The following is a 15,675-nucleotide window of genomic DNA, read 5'->3' on the forward strand; positions in this document are numbered from 1 at the left end:
TTTGCACAACATTCTTTTAGTATTCAGTAATCTAAACATAAAACACAAGAATAATTGGCATCGAAAGTATTTTAAGGCTCTTAGACTTTACATATAACATGATATTCAATTTTCTTCTAAGACAAACTAATCTGTTCTGCTAGGATGAAGACCTTAGCAAAGGGTGGCAACAGTAATTTTGAAGGATAACACTTTAGCTTGAGCCATTTTTCCTAAATAATGTTATTTAAGAAACAGCTTTTAGAGGAAATGCATAAATCTAAGATCTTGATTTAATGACCCCTTTTTCAACAAGTCCAAATTATTTGTCAAAATCACAATCAAAAATATAAATAGTAAAATGATAAACCCTAACAGGAAGCAGGTTTGGATATACTGATGTGCTTGTCAGGATGGCCGAGTGGTCTAAGGCGCCAGACTCAAGATTCTACTCTTCCAGTTAATGGGAATTCTGGTCTCTGTAAAGAGGCGTGGGTTCAAATCCCACTTCTGACAATATTTTCTTACTCTTTGGTTATGTTTTACACTCAAAATGACCGACATTGAAAAGTATGCTCAGGACATCCACAGTCTTTCAATCTTTCCTCTCCCAGACATTGATATCTTGATCCCATTTATTTCTAAGCAATATGAAGCACAATGATTGAATGAATTAAAGGGCATAGAAACTTTTAAAGACCTAAGAATTGATCGATTTTCCCATCTACATTCCAATCAAGATCAAATTACATTAGACTTAAATTAATTAAATTATTCTTAAATGATAAAGACACTATGATTAGTTTTAAAATTCTAAAGTTCAGTTCATGTAGAAATTGACTGTTGAAATAATGTTTTACATAGAAACAGAATTTGATGGCAGATAAGAACCACTTGGCCCACGTAGTCTGCTACTTTTCATGTATCCTTTAGGTAACTTCAACCCTATTTGCTCCTTACATTTCTTTTAAGGATATTCTTATGCCTATCCGAAGCGTATTTAAATTGTTTCACCATTTAGCTTCAACAACATCGGATGGGAGGCTTTTCTATTTATCAATTACCCTTTCTGTGAAGTAATTTTTCTTCAAATTTCCTCTAAGTCTACCTCCCTTCAGTTTCAGTGCATGTCCTTATGTTCTTGTACATCTCTTCCTTTGAAGAATAAATATTGTTTGTACAACATTCTTTTAGTATTCAGTAATCTAAACATAAAACACAAGGATAATTGGCATCGAAAGTATTTTAAGGCTCTTAGACTTTACATATAACATGATATACAATTTTCTTCTAAGACAAACTAATCTGTTCTGCTAGGATGAAGACCTTAGTAAAGGGTGGCAACAGTAATTTTGAAGGATAACACTTTAGCTTGAGCCATTTTTCCTAAATAATGTTATTTTAGAAACAGCTTTTAGAGGAAATGCATTGATCTGAGATCTTGATTTAATAACCCCTTTTTCAACAAGTCCAAATTATTTGTCAAAATCACAATCAAAAATATAAATAGTAAATTGATAAACCCTAACAGACAGCAGGTTCGGACATACTGATGTGCTTGTCAGGATGGCCGAGCGGTCTAAGGCGCCAGACTCAAGATTCTACTCTTCCAGTTAATGGGAATTCTGGTCTCTGTAAAGAGGCGTGGGTTCAAATCCCACTTCTGACAATATTTTCTTGCTCTTTGGTTATGTTTTACACTCAAAATGACCGACATTGAGAAGTATGCTCAGGACATCCACAGTCTTTCAATCTTTCCTCTCCCAGACATTGATATCTTGATCCCATTTATTTCTAAGCAATATGAAGCACAATGATTGAATGAATTAAAGGGCATAGAAACTGTTAAAGACCTAAGAATTGATCGATTTTCCCATCTACATTCCAATCAAGATCAAATTACATTAGACTTAAATTAATTAAATTATTCTTAAATGATAAAGACACTATGATTAGTTTTAAAATTCTAAAGTTCAGTTCATGTAGAAATTGACTGTTGAAATAATGTTTTACATAGAAACAGAATTTGATGGCAGATAAGAACCACTTGGCCCACGTAGTCTGCTCCTTTTCATGTATCCTTTAGGCAACTTCAACCCTATTTGCTCCTTACATTTCTCTTAAGGATATTCTTATGCCTATCCGAAGCGTGTTTAAATTGTTTCACCATTTAGCTTCAACAACATCGGATGGGAGGCTTTTCTTTTTATCAACTACCCTTTCTGTGAAGTAATTTTTCTTCAAATTTCCTCTAAGTCTACCTCCCTCCAGTTTCAGTGCATGTCCTCGTGTTCTTGTACATCTCTTCCTTTGAAGAATAAATATTGTTTGCACAACATTCTTTTAGTATTCAGTAATCTAAACATAAAACACAAGAATAATTGGCATTGAAAGTATTTTAAGGCTCTTAGACTTTACATATAACATGATATTCAATTTTCTTCTAAGACAAACTAATCTGTTCTGCTAGGATGAAGACCTTAGCAAAGGGTGGCAACAGTAATTTTGAAGGATAACACTTTAGCTTGAGCCATTTTTCCTAAATAATGTTATTTAAGAAACAGCTTTTAGAGGAAATGCATAAATCTAAGATCTTGATTTAATGACCCCTTTTTCAACAAGTCCAAATTATTTGTCAAAATCACAATCAAAAATATAAATAGTAAAATGATAAACCCTAACAGGAAGCAGGTTTGGATATACTGATGTGCTTGTCAGGATGGCCGAGTGGTCTAAGGCGCCAGACTCAAGATTCTACTCTTCCAGTTAATGGGAATTCTGGTCTCTGTAAAGAGGCGTGGGTTCAAATCCCACTTCTGACAATATTTTCTTACTCTTTGGTTATGTTTTACACTCAAAATGACCGACATTGAAAAGTATGCTCAGGACATCCACAGTCTTTCAATCTTTCCTCTCCCAGACATTGATATCTTGATCCCATTTATTTCTAAGCAATATGAAGCACAATGATTGAATGAATTAAAGGGCATAGAAACTTTTAAAGACCTAAGAATTGATCGATTTTCCCATCTGCATTCCAATCAAGATCAAATTACATTAGAGTTAAATTAATTAAATTATTCTTAAATGATAAAGACACTATGATTAGTTTTAAAATTCTAAAGTTCAGTTCATATAGAAATTGGCTATTGAAATAATGTATTACATAGAAACAGAATTTGATGGCAGATAAGAACCACTTGGCCCATGTAGTCTTCTCCTTTTCATGTATCCTTTAGGCAACTTCAACCATATTTGCTACTTACATTTCTCTTAAGGGTATTCCTATGCCTATCCGAAGCGTGTTTAAATTGTTTCACCGTTTAGCTTCAACAACATTGGATGGGAGGCTTTTCTATTTATCAACTACCCTTTCTGTGAAGTAATTTTTCTTCAAATTTCCTCTAAGTCTACCTCCCTCCAGTTTCAGTGCATGTCCTCGTGTTCTTGTACATCTCTTCCTTTGAAGAATAAGTATTGTTTGCACAACATTCTTTTAGTATTCAGTAATCTAAACATAAAACACAAGAATAATTGGCATCGAAAGTATTTTAAGGCTCTTAGACTTTACATATAACATGATATACAATTTACTTCTAAGACAAACTACTCTGTTCTGCTAGGATGAAGACCTTAGTAAAGGGTGGCAACAGTAATTTTGAAGGATAACACTTTAGCTTGAGCCATTTTTCCTAAATAATGTTATTTTAGAAACAGCTTTTAGAGGAAATGCATTAATCTAAGATCTTGATTTAATGACCCCTTTTTCAACAAGTCCAAATTATTTGTCAAAATCACAATCAAAAATATAAATAGTAAATTGATAAACCCTAACAGACAGCAGGTTCGGACATACTGATGTACTTGTCAGGATGGCCGAGCGGTCTAAGGCGCCAGACTCAAGATTCATCTCTTCCAGTTAATGGGAATTCTGGTCTCTGTAAAGAGGCCTGGGTTCAAATCCCACTTCTGACAATATTTTCTTGCTCTTTGGTTATGTTTTACACTCAAAATGATCGACATTGAGAAGTATGCTCAGGACGTCCACAGTCTTTCAATCTTTCCTCTCCCAGACATTGATATCTTGATCCCATTTATTTCTAAGCAATATGAAGCACAATGATTGAATGAATTAAAGGGCATAGAAACTGTTAAAGACCTAAGAATTGATCGATTTTCCCATCTACATTCCAATCAAGATCAAATTACATTAGACTTAAAATAAATAAATTATTCTTAAATGATAAAGACACTATGATTAGTTTTAAAATTCTAAAGTTCAGTTCATGTAGAAATTGACTGTTGAAATAATGTTTTACATAGAAACAGAATTTGATGGCAGATAAGAACCAGTTGGCCCACGTAGTCTGCTCCTTTTCATGTATCCTTTAGGCAACTTCAACCCTATTTGCTCCTTACATTTCTCTTAAGGATATTCTTATGCCTATCCGAAGCGTGTTTAAATTGTTTCACCATTTAGCTTCAACAACATCGGATGGGAGGCTTTTCTTTTTATCAACTACCCTTTCTGTGAAGTAATTTTTCTTCAAATTTCCTCTAAGTCTACCTCCCTCCAGTTTCAGTGCATGTCCTCGTGTTCTTGTACATCTCTTCCTTTGAAGAATAAATATTGTTTGCACAACATTCTTTTAGTATTCAGTAATCTAAACATAAAACACAAGAATAATTGGCATCGAAAGTATTTTAAGGCTCTTAGACTTTACATATAACATGATATTCAATTTTCTTCTAAGACAAACTAATCTGTTCTGCTAGGATGAAGACCTTAGCAAAGGGTGGCAACAGTAATTTTGAAGGATAACACTTTAGCTTGAGCCATTTTTCCTAAATAATGTTATTTAAGAAACAGCTTTTAGAGGAAATGCATAAATCTAAGATCTTGATTTAATGACCCCTTTTTCAACAAGTCCAAATTATTTGTCAAAATCACAATCAAAAATATAAATAGTAAAATGATAAACCCTAACAGGAAGCAGGTTTGGATATACTGATGTGCTTGTCAGGATGGCCGAGTGGTCTAAGGCGCCAGACTCAAGATTCTACTCTTCCAGTTAATGGGAATTCTGGTCTCTGTAAAGAGGCGTGGGTTCAAATCCCACTTCTGACAATATTTTCTTACTCTTTGGTTATGTTTTACACTCAAAATGACCGACATTGAAAAGTATGCTCAGGACATCCACAGTCTTTCAATCTTTCCTCTCCCAGACATTGATATCTTGATCCCATTTATTTCTAAGCAATATGAAGCACAATGATTGAATGAATTAAAGGGCATAGAAACTTTTAAAGACCTAAGAATTGATCGATTTTCCCATCTGCATTCCAATCAAGATCAAATTACATTAGAGTTAAATTAATTAAATTATTCTTAAATGATAAAGACACTATGATTAGTTTTAAAATTCTAAAGTTCAGTTCATATAGAAATTGGCTATTGAAATAATGTATTACATAGAAACAGAATTTGATGGCAGATAAGAACCACTTGGCCCATGTAGTCTTCTCCTTTTCATGTATCCTTTAGGCAACTTCAACCATATTTGCTCCTTACATTTCTCTTAAGGGTATTCCTATGCCTATCCGAAGCGTGTTTAAATTGTTTCACCATTTAGCTTCAACAACATTGGATGGGAGGCTTTTCTATTTATCAACTACCCTTTCTGTGAAGTAATTTTTCTTCAAATTTCCTCTAAGTCTACCTCCCTCCAGTTTCAGTGCATGTCCTCGTGTTCTTGTACATCTCTTCCTTTGAAGAATAAGTATTGTTTGCACAACATTCTTTTAGTATTCAGTAATCTAAACATAAAACACAAGAATAATTGGCATTGAAAGTATTTTAAGGCTCTTAGACTTTACATATAACATGATATACAATTTACTTCTAAGACAAACTACTCTGTTCTGCTAGGATGAAGACCTTAGTAAAGGGTGGCAACAGTAATTTTGAAGGAAAACACTTTAGCTTGAGCCATTTTTCCTAAATAATGTTATTTTAGAAACAGCTTTTAGAGGAAATGCATTAATCTAAGATCTTGATTTAATGACCCCTTTTTCAACAAGTCCAAATTATTTGTCAAAATCACAAATAAAAATATAAATAGTAAATTGATTAACCCTAACAGACAGCAGGTTCGGACATACTGATGTGCTTGTCAGGATGGCCGAGCGGTCTAAGGCGCCAGACTCAAGATTCTTCTCTTCCAGTTAATGGGAATTCTGGTCTCTGTAAAGAGGCCTGGGTTCAAATCCCACTTCTGACAATATTTTCTTGCTCTTTGGTTATGTTTTACACTCAAAATGACCGACATTGAGAAGTATGCTCAGGACGTCCACAGTCTTTCAATCTTTCCTCTCCCAGACATTGATATCTTGATCCCATTTATTTCTAAGCAATATGAAGCACAATGATTGAATGAATTAAAGGGCATAGAAACTGTTAAAGACCTAAGAATTGATCGATTTTCCCATCTACATTCCAATCAAGATCAAATTACATTAGACTTAAAATAAATAAATTATTCTTAAATGATAAAGACACTATGATTAGTTTTAAAATTCTAAAGTTCAGTTCATGTAGAAATTGACTGTTGAAATAATGTTTTACATAGAAACAGAATTTGATGGCAGATAAGAACCACTTGGCCCACGTAGTCTGTTCCTTTTCATGTATCCTTTAGGCAACTTCAATCCTATTTGCTCCTTACATTTCTCTTAAGGATATTCTTATGCCTATCCCAAGCGTGTTTAAATTGTTTTACCATTTAGCTTCAACAACATCGGATGGGAGGCTTTTCTATTTATCAACTACCCTTTCTTTGAAGTAATTTTTCTTCAAATTTCCTCTAAGTCTACCTCTCTCCAGTTTCAGTGCATGTCCTCGTGTTCTTGTACATCTCTTCCTTTGAAGAATAAGTATTGTTTGCACAACATTCTTTTAGTATTCAGTAATCTAAACATAAAACACAAGAATAATTGGCATCGAAAGTATTTTAAGGCTCTTAGACTTTACATATAACGTGATATAAAATTTACTTCTAAGACAAACTAATCTGTTCTGCTAGGATGAAGACCTTAGTAAAGGGTGACAACAGTAATTTTGAAGGATAACACTTTAGCTTGAGCCATTTTTCCTAAATAATGTTATTTAAGAAACAGCTTTTAGAGGAAATGCATTAATCTAAGATCTTGATTTAATGACCCCTTTTTCAACAAGGCCAAATTATTTGTCAAAATCACAATCAAAAATATAAATAGTAAAATGATAAACCCTAACAGGAAGCAGGTTTGGACATACTGATGTGCATGTCAGGATGGCCGAGCGGTCTAAGACACCAGACTCAAGATTCTACTCTTCCAGTTAATAGGAATTCTGGTCTCTGTAAAGAGGTATAGGTTCAAATCCCACTTCTGACAATATATTTTTGCTCTTTGGTTATGTTTTACACTCAAAATGACTGACATTGAGAAGTATGCTCAGGACATCCACAGTCTTTCAATCTTTCCTCTCCCAGACATTGATATCTTGATCCCATTTATTTCTAAGCAATATGAAGCACAATGATTGAATGAATTAAAGGGCATAGAAACTTTTAAAGACCTAAGAATTGATCGATTTTCCCATCTACATTCCAATCAAGATCAAATTACATTAGACTTAAATTAATTAAATTATTCTTAAATGATAAAGACACTATGATTAGTTTTAAAATTCTAAAGTTCAGTTCATGTAGAAATTGACGGTTGAAATAATGTTTTACATAGAAACAGAATTTGATGGCAGATAAGAACCACTTGGCCCACGTAGTCTGCTACTTTTCATGTATCCTTTAGGTAACTTCAACCCTATTTGCTCCTTACATTTCTTTTAAGGATATTCTTATGCCTATCCGAAGCGTATTTAAATTGTTTCACCATTTAGCTTCAACAACATCGGATGGGAGGCTTTTCTATTTATCAATTACCCTTTCTGTGAAGTAATTTTTCTTCAAATTTCCTCTAAGTCTACCTCCCTTCAGTTTCAGTGCATGTCCTTATGTTCTTGTACATCTCTTCCTTTGAAGAATAAATATTGTTTGTACAACATTCTTTTAGTATTCAGTAATCTAAACATAAAACACAAGGATAATTGGCATCGAAAGTATTTTAAGGCTCTTAGACTTTACATATAACATGATATACAATTTTCTTCTAAGACAAACTAATCTGTTCTGCTAGGATGAAGACCTTAGTAAAGGGTGGCAACAGTAATTTTGAAGGATAACACTTTAGCTTGAGCCATTTTTCCTAAATAATGTTATTTTAGAAACAGCTTTTAGAGGAAATGCATTGATCTAAGATCTTGATTTAATAACCCCTTTTTCAACAAGTCCAAATTATTTGTCAAAATCACAATCAAAAATATAAATAGTAAATTGATAAACCCTAACAGACAGCAGGTTCGGACATACTGATGTGCTTGTCAGGATGGCCGACTGGTCTAAGGCGCCAGACTCAAGATTCTACTCTTCCAGTTAATGGGAATTCTGGTCTCTGTAAAGAGGCGTGGGTTCAAATCCCACTTCTGACAATATTTTCTTACAGTTTGGTTATGTTTTACACTCAAAATGACCGACATTGAAAAGTATGCTCAGGACATCCACAGTCTTTCAATCTTTCCTCTCCCAGACATTGATATCTTGATCCCATTTATTTCTAAGCAATATGAAGCACAATGATTGAATGAATTAAAGGGCATAGAAACTTTTAAAGACCTAAGAATTGATCGATTTTCCCATCTGCATTCCAATCAAGATCAAATTACATTAGAGTTAAATTAATTAAATTATTCTTAAATGATAAAGACACTATGATTAGTTTTAAAATTCTAAAGTTCAGTTCATATAGAAATTGGCTATTGAAATAATGTATTACATAGAAACAGAAATTGATGGCAGATAAGAACCACTTGGCCCATTTAGTCTTCTCCTTTTCATGTATCCTTTAGGCAACTTCAACCATATTTGCTCCTTACATTTCTCTTAAGGGTATTCTTATGCCTATCCGAAGCGTGTTTAAATTGTTTCACCGTTTAGCTTCAACAACATTGGATGGGAGGCTTTTCTATTTATCAACTACCCTTTCTGTGAAGTAATTTTTCTTCAAATTTCCTCTAAGTCTACCTCCCTCCAGTTTCAGTGCATGTCCTCGTGTTCTTGTACATCTCTTCCTTTGAAGAATAAGTATTGTTTGCACAACATTCTTTTAGTATTCAGTAATCTAAACATAAAACACAAGAATAATTGGCATCGAAAGTATTTTAAGGCTCTTAGACTTTACATATAACATGATATACAATTTACTTCTAAGACAAACTACTCTGTTCTGCTAGGATGAAGACCTTAGTAAAGGGTGGCAACAGTAATTTTGAAGGATAACACTTTAGCTTGAGCCATTTTTCCTAAATAATGTTATTTTAGAAACAGCTTTTAGAGGAAATGCATTAATCTAAGATCTTGATTTAATGACCCCTTTTTCAACAAGTCCAAATTATTTGTCAAAATCACAATCAAAAATATAAATAGTAAAATGAAAAACCCTAACAGGAAGCAGGTTCGGATATGCTGAATGCTTGTCAGGATGGCCGAGTGGTCTAAGGCGCCAGTCTCAAGATTCTACTCTTCCAGTTAATGGGAATTCTGGTCTCTGTAAAGAGGCGTGGGTTCAAATCCCACTTCTGAAAATATTTTCTTACTCTTTGGTTATGTTTTACACTCAAAATGACCGACATTGAGAAGAATGCTCAGGACATCCACAGTCTTTCAATCTTTCCTCTCCCAGACATTGATATCTTGATCCCATTTATTTCTAAGCAATATGAAGCACAATGATTGAATGAATTAAAGGGCATAGAAACTTTTAAAGACCTAAGAATTGATCGATTTTGCCATCTGCCTTCCAATCAAGATCAAATTACATTAGAGTTAAATTAATTAAATTATTCTTAAATGATAAAGACACTATGATTAGTTTTAAAATTCTAAAGTTCAGTTCATATAGAAATTGGCTATTGAAATAATGTATTACATAGAAACAGAATTTGATGGCAGATAAGAACCACTTGGCCCATGTAGTCTGCTCCTTTTCATGTATCCTTTAGGCAACTTCAACCCTCTTTGCTCCTTAAATTTCTCTTAAGGATATTCTTATGCCTATCCGAAGCATGTTTAAATTGTTTCACCGTTTAGCTTCAACAACATTGGATGGGAGGCTTTTCTATTTATCAACTACCCTTTCTGTGAAGTAATTTTTCTTCAAATTTCCTCTAAGTCTACATCCCTCCAGTTTCAGTGCATGTCCTCGTGTTCTTGTACATCTCTTCCTTTGAAGAATAAGTATTGTTTGCACAACATTCTTTAAGTATTCAGTAATCTAAACATAAAACACAAGATTAATTGGCATCGAAAGTATTTTAAGGCTCTTAGACTTTACATATAACATGATATACAATTTACTTCTAAGACAAACTAATCTGTTCTGCTAGGATGAAGACCTTAGTAAAGGGTGGCAACAGTAATTTTGAAGGATAACACTTTAGCTTGAGCCATTTTTCCTAAATAATGTTATTTTAGAAACAGCTTTTAGAGGAAATGCATTAATCTAAGATCTTGATTTAATGACCCCTTTTTCAACAAGTCCAAATTATTTGTCAAAATCACAATCAAAAATATAAATAGTAAATTGATAAACCCTAACAGACAGCAGGTTCGGCCATACTGATGTGCTTGTCAGGATGGCCGAGCGGTCTAAGACACCAGACTCAAGATTCTCCTCTTCCAGTTAATGGTAATTCTGGTCTCTGTAAAGAGGTATAGGTTCAAATCCCACTTCTGACAATACTTTCTTGCTCTTTGGTTATGTTTTACACTCAAAATGACCGACATTGAGAGGTATGCTCAGGACATCCACAGTCTTTCAAACTTTCCTCTCCCAGACATTGATATCTTGATCCCATTTATTTCTAAGCAATATGAAGCACAATGATTGAATGAATTAAAGGGTATAGAAACTGTTAAAGACCTAAGAATTGATCGATTTTCCCATCTACATTCCAATCAAGATCAAATTACATTAGAGTTAAATTAATTTAATTATTCTTAAATGATAAAGACACTATGATTAGTTTTAAAATTCTAAAGTTCAGTTCATGTAGAAATTGACTGTTGAAATAATGTTTTACATAGAAACAGAATTTGATGGCAGATAAGAACCACTTGGCCCACGTAGTCTGCTCCTTTTCATGTATCCTTTAGGCAACTTCAACCCTATTTGCTCCTTACATTTCTCTTAAGGATATTCTTATGCCTATCCGAAGCGTGTTTAAATTGTTTCACCATTTAGCTTCAACAACATCGGATGGGAGGCTTTTCTTTTTATCAACTACCCTTTCTGTGAAGTAATTTTTCTTCAAATTTCCTCTAAGTCTACCTCCCTCCAGTTTCAGTGCATGTCCTCGTGTTCTTGTACATCTCTTCCTTTGAAGAATAAATATTGTTTGCACAACATTCTTTTAGTATTCAGTAATCTAAACATAAAACACAAGAATAATTGGCATCGAAAGTATTTTAAGGCTCTTAGACTTTACATATAACATGATATTCAATTTTCTTCTAAGACAAACTAATCTGTTCTGCTAGGATGAAGACCTTAGCAAAGGGTGGCAACAGTAATTTTGAAGGATAACACTTTAGCTTGAGCCATTTTTCCTAAATAATGTTATTTAAGAAACAGCTTTTAGAGGAAATGCATAAATCTAAGATCTTGATTTAATGACCCCTTTTTCAACAAGTCCAAATTATTTGTCAAAATCACAATCAAAAATATAAATAGTAAAATGATAAACCCTAACAGGAAGCAGGTTTGGATATACTGATGTGCTTGTCAGGATGGCCGAGCGGTCTAAGACACCAGACTCAAGATTCTCCTCTTCCAGTTAATGGTAATTCTGGTCTCTGTAAAGAGGTATAGGTTCAAATCCCACTTCTGACAATACTTTCTTGCTCTTTGGTTATGTTTTACACTCAAAATGACCGACATTGAGAGGTATGCTCAGGACATCCACAGTCTTTCAAACTTTCCTCTCCCAGACATTGATATCTTGATCCCATTTATTTCTAAGCAATATGAAGCACAATGATTGAATGAATTAAAGGGTATAGAAACTGTTAAAGACCTAAGAATTGATCGATTTTCCCATCTACATTCCAATCAAGATCAAATTACATTAGAGTTAAATTAATTTAATTATTCTTAAATGATAAAGACACTATGATTAGTTTTAAAATTCTAAAGTTCAGTTCATGTAGAAATTGACTGTTGAAATAATGTTTTACATAGAAACAGAATTTGATGGCAGATAAGAACCACTTGGCCCACGTAGTCTGCTCCTTTTCATGTATCCTTTAGGCAACTTCAACCGTATTTGCTCCTTACATTTCTCTTAAGGATATTCTTATGCCTATCCGAAGCGTGTTTAAATTGTTTCACCATTTAGCTTCAACAACATCGGATGGGAGGCTTTTCTTTTTATCAACTACCCTTTCTGTGAAGTAATTTTTCTTCAAATTTCCTCTAAGTCTACCTCCCTCCAGTTTCAGTGCATGTCCTCGTGTTCTTGTACATCTCTTCCTTTGAAGAATAAATATTGTTTGCACAACATTCTTTTAGTATTCAGTAATCTAAACATAAAACACAAGAATAATTGGCATCGAAAGTATTTTAAGGCTCTTAGACTTTACATATAACATGATATTCAATTTTCTTCTAAGACAAACTAATCTGTTCTGCTAGGATGAAGACCTTAGCTAAGGGTGGCAACAGTAATTTTGAAGGATAACACTTTAGCTTGAGCCATTTTTCCTAAATAATGTTATTTAAGAAACAGCTTTTAGAGGAAATGCATTAATCTAAGATCTTGATTTAATGACCCCTTTTTCAACAAGTCCAAATTATTTGTCAAAATCACAATCAAAAATATAAATAGTAAATTGATAAACCCTAACAGACAGCAGGTTCGGACATACTGATGTGCTTGTCAGGATGGCCGAGCGGTCTAAGGCACCAGACTCAAGATTCTTCTCTTCCCGTTAATGGGAATTCTGGTCTCTGTAAAGAGGCCTGGGTTCAAATCCCACTTCTGACAATATTTTCTTGCTCTTTGGTTATGTTTTACACTCAAAATGACCGACATTGAGAAGTATGCTCAGGACGTCCACAGTCTTTCAATCTTTCCTCTCCCAGACATTGATATCTTGATCCCATTTATTTCTAAGCAATATGAAGCACAATGATTGAATGAATTAAAGGGCATAGAAACTGTTAAAGACCTAAGAATTGATCGATTTTGCCATCTGCCTTCCAATCAAGATCAAATTACATTAGAGTTAAATTAATTAAATTATTCTTAAATGATAAAGACACTATGATTAGTTTTAAAATTCTAAAGTTCAGTTCATATAGAAATTGGCTATTGAAATAATGTATTACATAGAAACAGAATTTGATGGCAGATAAGAACCACTTGGCCCATGTAGTCTGCTCCTTTTCATGTATCCTTTAGGCAACTTCAACCCTCTTTGCTCCTTAAATTTCTCTTAAGGATATTCTTATGCCTATCCGAAGCGTGTTTAAATTGTTTCACCGTTTAGCTTCAACAACATTGGATGGGAGGCTTTTCTATTTATCAACTACCCTTTCTGTGAAGTAATTTTTCTTCAAATTTCCTCTAAGTCTACCTCCCTCCAGTTTCAGTGCATGTCCTCGTGTTCTTGTACATCTCTTCCTTTGAAGAATAAGTATTGTTTGCACAACATTCTTTAAGTATTCAGTAATCTAAACATAAAACACAAGATTAATTGGCATCGAAAGTATTTTAAGGCTCTTAGACTTTACATATAACATGATATACAATTTACTTCTAAGACAAACTAATCTGTTCTGCTAGGATGAAGACCTTAGCAAAGGGTGGCAACAGTAATTTTGAAGGATAACACTTTAGCTTGAGCCATTTTTCCTAAATAATGTTATTTAAGAAACAGCTTTTAGAGGAAATGCATAAATCTAAGATCTTGATTTAATGACCCCTTTTTCAACAAGTCCAAATTATTTGTCAAAATCACAATCAAAAATATAAATAGTAAAATGATAAACCCTAACAGGAAGCAGGTTTGGATATACTGATGTGCTTGTCAGGATGGCCTAAGGCGCCAGACTCAAGATTCTACTCTTCCAGTTAATGGGAATTCTGGTCTCTGTAAAGAGGCGTGGGTTCAAATCCCACTTCTGACAATATTTTCTTACTCTTTGGTTATGTTTTACACTCAAAATGACCGACATTGAAAAGTATGCTCAGGACATCCACAGTCTTTCAATCTTTCCTCTCCCAGACATTGATATCTTGATCCCATTTATTTCTAAGCAATATGAAGCACAATGATTGAATGAATTAAAGGGCATAGAAACTTTTAAAGACCTAAGAATTGATCGATTTTCCCATCTGCATTCCAATCAAGATCAAATTACATTAGAGTTAAATTAATTAAATTATTCTTAAATGATAAAGACACTATGATTAGTTTTAAAATTCTAAAGTTCAGTTCATATAGAAATTGGCTATTGAAATAATGTATTACATAGAAACAGAATTTGATGGCAGATAAGAACCACTTGGCCCATGTAGTCTTCTCCTTTTCATGTATCCTTTAGGCAACTTCAACCATATTTGCTCCTTACATTTCTCTTAAGGGTATTCTTATGCCTATCCGAAGCTTGTTTAAATTGTTTCACCGTTTAGCTTCAACAACATTGGATGGGAGGCTTTTCTATTTATCAACTACCCTTTCTGTGAAGTAATTTTTCTTCAAATTTCCTCTAAGTCTATCTCTCTCCAGTTTCAGTGCATGTCCTCGTGTTCTTGTACATCTCTTCCTTTGAAGAATAAGTATTGTTTGCACAACATTCTTTTAGTATTCAGTAATCTAAACATAAAACACAAGAATAATTGGCATCGAAAGTATTTTAAGGCTCTTAGACTTTACATATAACATGATATACAATTTACTTCTAAGACAAACTACTCTGTTCTGCTAGGATGAAGACCTTAGTAAAGGGTGGCAACAGTAATTTTGAAGGATAACACTTTAGCTTGAGCCATTTTTCCTAAATAATGTTATTTTAGAAACAGCTTTTAGAGGAAATGCATTAATCTAAGATCTTGATTTAATGACCCCTTTTTCAACAAGTCCAAATTATTTGTCAAAATCACAATCAAAAATATAAATAGTAAATTGATAAACCCTAACAGACAGCAGGTTCGGACATACTGATGTGCTTGTCAGGATGGCCGAGCGGTCTAAGGCGCCAGACTCAAGATTCTTCTCTTCCAGTTAATGGGAATTCTGGTCTCTGTAAAGAGGCCTTGGTTCAAATCCCACTTCTGACAATATTTTCTTGCTCTTTGGTTATGTTTTACACTCAAAATGACCGACATTGAGAAGTATGCTCAGGACGTCCACAGTCTTTCAATCTTTCCTCTCCCAGACATTGATATCTTGATCCCATTTATTTCTAAGCAATATGAAGCACAATGATTGAATGAATTAAAGGGCATAGAAACTGTTAAAGACCTAAGAATTGATCGAT

General features: G+C 33.7%; 8 non-coding genes across 8 annotated transcripts; all 8 read left to right on the plus strand.

The window, feature by feature from the left end:
- The first annotated feature begins 386 nt into the window (after positions 1–386).
- TRNAL-CAA (transfer RNA leucine (anticodon CAA)) lies at positions 387–495 on the plus strand. Its single transcript has 2 exons — positions 387–424; positions 450–495. It is a non-coding gene; the product is annotated as a tRNA-Leu (tRNA).
- Positions 496–1,539: 1,044 nt separating this feature from the next.
- Positions 1,540–1,648, plus strand: TRNAL-CAA (transfer RNA leucine (anticodon CAA)). Its single transcript has 2 exons — positions 1,540–1,577; positions 1,603–1,648. It is a non-coding gene; the product is annotated as a tRNA-Leu (tRNA).
- A 1,044-nt stretch (positions 1,649–2,692) lies between these two features.
- Positions 2,693–2,801, plus strand: TRNAL-CAA (transfer RNA leucine (anticodon CAA)). Its single transcript has 2 exons — positions 2,693–2,730; positions 2,756–2,801. It is a non-coding gene; the product is annotated as a tRNA-Leu (tRNA).
- Positions 2,802–3,845: 1,044 nt separating this feature from the next.
- TRNAL-CAA (transfer RNA leucine (anticodon CAA)) lies at positions 3,846–3,954 on the plus strand. The gene is made up of 2 exons: positions 3,846–3,883; positions 3,909–3,954. It is a non-coding gene; the product is annotated as a tRNA-Leu (tRNA).
- Positions 3,955–4,998: 1,044 nt separating this feature from the next.
- TRNAL-CAA (transfer RNA leucine (anticodon CAA)) lies at positions 4,999–5,107 on the plus strand. The gene is made up of 2 exons: positions 4,999–5,036; positions 5,062–5,107. It is a non-coding gene; the product is annotated as a tRNA-Leu (tRNA).
- Positions 5,108–6,151: 1,044 nt separating this feature from the next.
- Positions 6,152–6,260, plus strand: TRNAL-CAA (transfer RNA leucine (anticodon CAA)). Its single transcript has 2 exons — positions 6,152–6,189; positions 6,215–6,260. It is a non-coding gene; the product is annotated as a tRNA-Leu (tRNA).
- A 2,197-nt stretch (positions 6,261–8,457) lies between these two features.
- On the plus strand, positions 8,458–8,566 carry TRNAL-CAA (transfer RNA leucine (anticodon CAA)). The gene is made up of 2 exons: positions 8,458–8,495; positions 8,521–8,566. It is a non-coding gene; the product is annotated as a tRNA-Leu (tRNA).
- Positions 8,567–13,068: 4,502 nt separating this feature from the next.
- Positions 13,069–13,177, plus strand: TRNAL-CAA (transfer RNA leucine (anticodon CAA)). Its single transcript has 2 exons — positions 13,069–13,106; positions 13,132–13,177. It is a non-coding gene; the product is annotated as a tRNA-Leu (tRNA).
- The last annotated feature ends 2,498 nt before the right edge of the window (positions 13,178–15,675 follow it).

Source organism: Taudactylus pleione, unplaced genomic scaffold (assembly GCF_031769625.1).
Source record: "Taudactylus pleione unplaced genomic scaffold, aTauple2 ptg000612l, whole genome shotgun sequence".
Classification (NCBI taxonomy): domain Eukaryota; kingdom Metazoa; phylum Chordata; class Amphibia; order Anura; family Myobatrachidae; genus Taudactylus; species Taudactylus pleione.